General features: G+C 37.3%; 1 non-coding gene and 1 pseudogene across 1 annotated transcript; one reads left to right on the top strand and one right to left on the bottom strand.

Annotated features, from left to right (window-relative positions):
- The first annotated feature begins 2,265 nt into the window (after positions 1–2,265).
- LOC134999991 (U1 spliceosomal RNA) lies at positions 2,266–2,428 on the top strand. The gene has a single exon (XR_010202051.1). It is a non-coding gene; the product is annotated as a U1 spliceosomal RNA (small nuclear RNA).
- Positions 2,429–5,680: 3,252 nt separating this feature from the next.
- Positions 5,681–5,859, bottom strand: LOC134999449 (U1 spliceosomal RNA; annotated as a pseudogene).
- Between the last annotated feature and the right edge of the window lie 286 nt (positions 5,860–6,145).

Here is a 6,145-nt window from a genome sequence, read left to right as displayed (position 1 = left end):
TCCTGGTGTCAACCTGTATTATTTCCGTAGACATTGAAATGAGGATGCATCTTGCTGCCTTTCCAATGAAGCAAGTTTAATTTAGTAATAGGTGAAAAACCATCCCTACAAAGGTGTTAATCAGAGACTTGGCTTTGTGGACACTTTTCAGAGAACAAATTTGTTAGCATAAAAATAAAGCCAGAAAATGAAGAGCTGTTTAATCACTCAATTGGATTTTTTTGCCAGCATATTTCTTTTTCTCTGCAACTCACTGCTAAATTGTGCTTCCTAGCTGTTTTTATAAAATCACTGAATCAAATCTAACTCTGATTACATCAGAGAAGGCCAGGTACCCTACACCATAACAGGGGGTTTGAAATTTTGACTTGTCTACTTAAAGATCACCAAAATCTGATAACAAGGTCAATTACGTCCCTGGGTGGGATTGAACCACCAACCTTTTGGTTAATAACCATACACACAGACTGATTGCGCTACAGCGACACTTTGCGAAAGTACATACTGACAAAGGCTAATAAGCATTCATCTAGAACGTTTCCTAGAAACATTTTAAAAAGTCAATAATGTGGAGAGTTTTTGTAAGATGTTTCTTCCATCAACCAATGAAGAAACACATTGGAACTTTCCCATGATAAGTGAGTGCTTCAGGACCTCTTGCACTTACATGTGCAGCAGAGTACTGTAATGGAAGCATGCTGGGTCCATAACCCAGAGGTAGGCAGATTGAAACTATCCTCTGCTATATGCATTTTTTTTTGTTAATTAAAGTAATCCAAAACTGGGATTGATATTTTTGCTCTTTTATTTTTACTTAAAGTACAATAACTTTTACCATTTTAATTTGTTTTAATAGTATATTGACAGTATTGTTTTCTTTCAAAAATCCAATTAATTTTCTTTACCCGATTATTAAAATGGTAATTGACAAAAACAAACTACATTGTCACCAGAAGAGCAATACAAAATGTACAAGTGATATATTAAAATCATCTTTCCAGCTTGAATTTCAATGATGCATTGGGGCAACGATTTTGTGAGAAACATCTTCACCCTTTAATAAAGATTTTCTTAATTCCTTACCTGTGTGCTAATTAGATATCACCTTGTTTTCACATTAAACAGACTTCCACATGAGAAAGCAGCAAGGATGCAGTGGCGTTAATGTTTCCTGGTGTCAACCTGTATTATTTCAGTAGATATTGAAATGAGGATGCATCTTGCTGCCTTTCCAATGAAGCAAGTTTAATTTAGTAATAGGTGAAAAACCATCCAAGAGCTGTTTAATCACTCAATTGGATTTTTTTGCCAGCATATTTCTTTTTCTCTGCAACCCACTGCTAAATTGTGCTTCCTAGCTGTTTTTATAAAATCACTGAATCAAATCTAACTCTGATTACATCAGAGAAGTCTAAATACCTAACACCATAACAGGGGGTTTGAAATTTTGACTTGTCTACTTAAAGATCACCAAAATCTGATAACAAAGTCAATTACATCCCTAGGTGGGATTGAACCACCAACCTTTTGGTTAATAGCCATACACACTAACTGATTGCGCCACAGCGACACTTTGCAAAATTACATACTGACAAAGGCTAATAAACAATCATCTAGAACGTTTCCTAGAAAAACTTTAAAAAGTCAATAATCTGGAGTGTTTTTGTAAGATGTTTCTGCCATCAACCAATGAAGAAACACATTGGTACTTTCCGATGATGAGTGAGTGCTTCAGGATCTCTTGCACTTACATGTGCAGCAGAGTACTGCAATGGAAGCATGCTGGGCCCATAACCCAGAGGTAGAAAGATTGAAACTATCCTCTGCTATATGCATTTTTTTTGTTAATTAAAGTAATCCAAAACTGGGATTGATATTTTTGCTCTTTTATTTTTACTTAAAGTACAATAACTTTTACCATTTTAATTTGTTTTAATAGTATATTGACAGTATTGTTTTCTTTCAAAAATTCACTTAATTTTCTTTTCTGTGTGCTAATTAGATATCACCTTGTTTTCACATTAAATAGACTTCCACATGAGAAAGCAGCAAGGATGCAGTGGCGTTAATGTTTCCTGGTGGTAGTGGGGGACTGTGTTTGTGCTTTCCTCTGGTCAGCTCTGGTAAAAGTCAGATTTCTTTGACTCAGATCTTCCTCTAGCCTTGTTCTTCTTTCGAGAGTTCCCTTGTGCTGCCTCAGTTGGATTTCCTTCACTTGACAGGGGGGTACCCGAGCAGCGACCTTCCCCAGCTCTAACCCAACTCCTACTTACCTGCCAGGTGAGATACTATGATCATGAAGGTGCTTCTCCCAGGGAAAGGCTCACCCATTGCACTCTGGGTGTGCTGCTCCTGCGATTTCCCCAAATGTGGGAAACTTGACTGCATAATTTGTGTTTCCCCTGGTCGGCTCTAGTATAATTCAGATCTCTTTGTCTCAGGTCTCTCTCCAGCCTAGTTTGCTGTCTGTTTCCACTTCTCTTTTCTTAAACTGCTCCCTTCTATGCCCTTGCGCACCTTAATTAAATCTAACTCTGATTACGTCAGAGAAGGCCAGGTACCCTACACCATAAGAGGGGGTTTGAAATTTTGACTTGTCTACTTAAAGATCACCAAAATCTGATCACAAGGTCAATTACATCACTGGGTGGGAACCTTTTGGTTAATAGCCCATGTAAGTGCAAGAGATCCTGAAGCACTCACTCATCATGGGAATGTACCAATGTGTTTCTTACAAAAATTCTCCAGATTATTGACTTTTTAAAGTTTTTCTAGGAAACGTTCTAGATGAATGCTTATTAGCCTTTGTCAGTATGTACTTTTGCAAAGTGTCGCTGTGGCGCAATCAGTTAGTGTGTATGGCTATTAACCTAAAGGTTGGTGATTCAATCCCACAGAGGGACGTAATAGACCTTGTTATCAGATTTTGGTGATCTTTAAGTAGACAAGTCAAAATTTAAAACCCCCTCTTATGGTGTAGGGTACCCGGCCTTCTCTGATGTAATCAGAATTAGATTTGATTAAGTGATTTTATAAAAAACAGCTAGGAAGCACAATTTAGCAGTGGGTTGCAGAGAAAAAAAATTATGCTGGCAGAAAAGTCTAATTGAGTGATTAAACAGCTCTTCATTTTCTGATTTTATGTTTATGCTAACAAATTTGCTCTCTGAAAAGTGTCCACAAAGCCAAGTCTCTGATTAACACCTTTGTAGGAATGGTTTTTCACCTATTACTGAATTAAACTTGCTTCTTTGGAAAGGCAGCAAGATGCATCCTCATTTCAATGTCTACTGAAATAATACAGGTTGACACCAGGAAACATAAACGTCACTGCATCCTTGCTGCTTCCTCATGGGGAAGTCTGTTTAATGTGAAAACAAGGTGATATCTAATCAGCACACAGGTAAGGAATTAAGAAAATCTTTCTTTATGGGTGAAGATGTTTCTCACAAAATTGTTGCACCAAGGCATCATTGAAATTCAAGCTGGAAAGATGATTTTAATATATCACTTGTACATTTTGTACTGCTCTTCTGGTGACAATGTAGATTGTTTTTGTCAATTACCATTTTAATAATCGGGTAAAGAAAATTAATTGGATTTTTGAAAGAAAACAATACTGTCAATATACTATTAAAACAAATTAAAATGGTAAAAGTTATTGTACTTTAAGTAAAAATAAAAGAGCAAAAATATCAATCCCAGTTTTGGATTACTTTAATTAATAAAAACAATGCATATAGCAGAGGATAGTTTCAATCTGCCTACCTCTGGGTTATGGACCCAGCATGCTTCCATTACAGTACTCTGCTGCACATGTAAGTGCAAGAGATCCTGAAGCACTCACTCATCATAGGAAAGTACCAATGTGTTTCTTCATTGGTTGATGGAAGAAACATCTTACAAAAACTCTCCACATTATTGACTTTTTAAAATGTTTCTAGGAAACGTTCTAGATGAATGCTTATTAGCCTTTGTCAGTATGTACTTTTGAAAAGTGTCGCTGTGGCGCAATCAGTTAGTGTATAAGGCTGTTAACCAAAAGGTTGGTGGTTCAATCCCACCCAGGGACGTAATTGACCTTGTTATCAGATTTTGGTGATCTTTAAGTAGACAAGTCAAAATTTCAAACCCCCTCTTATGGTGTAGGGTACCTGGCCTTCTCTGATGTAATCAGAGTTAGATTTGATTAAGTGATTTTATAAAAAAACAGCTAGGAAGCACAATTTAGCAGTGGGTTGCAGAGAAAAAGAAAAATGCTGGCAGAAAAATCCAATTGAGTGATTAAACAGCTCTTCATTTTCTGGCTTTATTTTTATGCTAACAAATTTGTTCTCTGAAAAGTGTCCACAAAGCCAAGTCTCTGATTAACACCTTTGTAGGGATGGTTTTTAACCTATTACTAAATTAAACTTGCTTCATTGGAAAGGCAGCAAGATGCATCCTCATTTCAATGTCTACTGAAATAATACAGGTTGACACCAGGAAACATTAAAGCCACTGCATCCTTGCTGCTTTCTCATGTGGAAGTCTGTTTAATGTGAAAACAAGGTGATATCTAATTAGCACACAGGTAGGGAATTAAGAAAATCTTTATTTAAGGGTGAAGATGTTTCTCACAAAATCGTTACCTCAATGCATCATTGAAATTCAAGCTGAAAAGATGATTTTAATATATCACTTGTACATTTTGTATTGCTCTTCTGGTGACAATGTAGTTTGTTTTTGTCAATTACCATTTTAATAATAGGGTAAAGAAAATTAAGTGGATTTTTGAAAGAAAACAATACTGTCAATATACTATTAAAACAAATTAAAACGGTAAAAGTTATTGTACTTTAAGTAAAAATAAAAGAGCCAAAATATCAATCCCAGTTTTGGATTACTTTAATTAACAAAAAAAATGCATATAGCAGAGGACAGTTACAATCTGCCTACCTCTGGGTTATAGGCCCAGCATGCTTCCATTGTAGTCCTTTGCTGCACATGTAAGTGCAAGAGATCCTGAAGCACTCACTCATCATGGGAAAGTACCAATGTGTTTCTTCATTGGTTGATGGAAGGAACATCTTACAAAAACTCTCCAGATTATTGACTTTTTAAAGTTTTTCTAGGAAACGTTCTAGATGAATGCTTATTAACCTTTGTCAGTATGTACTTTCGCAAAGTGTCTCTGAGGCGCAAACAGTTAGCGTGTTCAGTTGTTAACCAAAAGGTTGGTGGTTCAATCCCACCTAGGGACGTAATTGACCTCGTTATCAGATTTTGGTGATCTTTAAGTAGACAAGTAAAAATTTCAAACCACCTCTTATGGTGTAGGGTACCTGGCCTTCTCTGATGTAATCAGAGTTAGATTTGATTAAGTGATTTTATAAAAAAAAACAGCCACGAAGCACAATTTAGCAGTGGGTTGCAGAGAAAAAGAAATATGCTGGCAGAAAAATCCAATTGAGTGATTAAACAGCTCTTCATTTTCTGGCTTTATTTTTATGCTAACAAATTTGTGCTCTGAAAAGTGTCCACAAAGCCAAGTATCTGATTAACACCTTTGTAGGGATGGTTTTTCACCTATTATTAAATTAAACTTGCTTCATTGGAAAGGCAGCAAGTGATGTCATCCAAGCAGTGGGTCAAAGTTGGCTTCAAACCTCGTCTGCTTATGAAAAGAGAAAAGGGGTATGCAGGGCATGGCGGCCTTTTGCGGTGCTTGGATGACCCCTAGTTCGCATTAAATAATGCAGTCGAGTTTCCCACATTTGGGGAAATCACAGGGGTCAGCATACCCAGAATGCAATGAATGAACCGCACCCTGGGAGAACAGTCTTCATGACCATGGTATCTCCTATGCAAAATAAGTATGATTTGGGATAGGGCTGGGGAGGGCCGCTGCTCAGGCACATCTCTGTCAAGTAAAGGAGATTCAACTGAGGCAGCACAAGGGAACTCTCATCTGGGGACAACAACTGCAGAGAGAACACATATTTTCAGATGAACATGGGAGGGCAGAAGGCTGCCTAATACTGAAGCACCCCCAAACAACAAACCAAATGCAACAACTAGTGCAAGCATTCCTGGGGGAAGGCCTGCAGCAGATGGATTTGCATATGGCGATGTCATCCAAGCAGTGGGTCAAAGTTGGCTTCAA

This window comes from Pseudophryne corroboree, unplaced genomic scaffold (genome assembly GCF_028390025.1).
Source record: "Pseudophryne corroboree isolate aPseCor3 unplaced genomic scaffold, aPseCor3.hap2 scaffold_150, whole genome shotgun sequence".
NCBI classification, from domain to species: domain Eukaryota; kingdom Metazoa; phylum Chordata; class Amphibia; order Anura; family Myobatrachidae; genus Pseudophryne; species Pseudophryne corroboree.
Note: the sequence above shows the minus strand (reverse complement) of the source record. Positions and strands in the feature narration are given on the sequence as shown.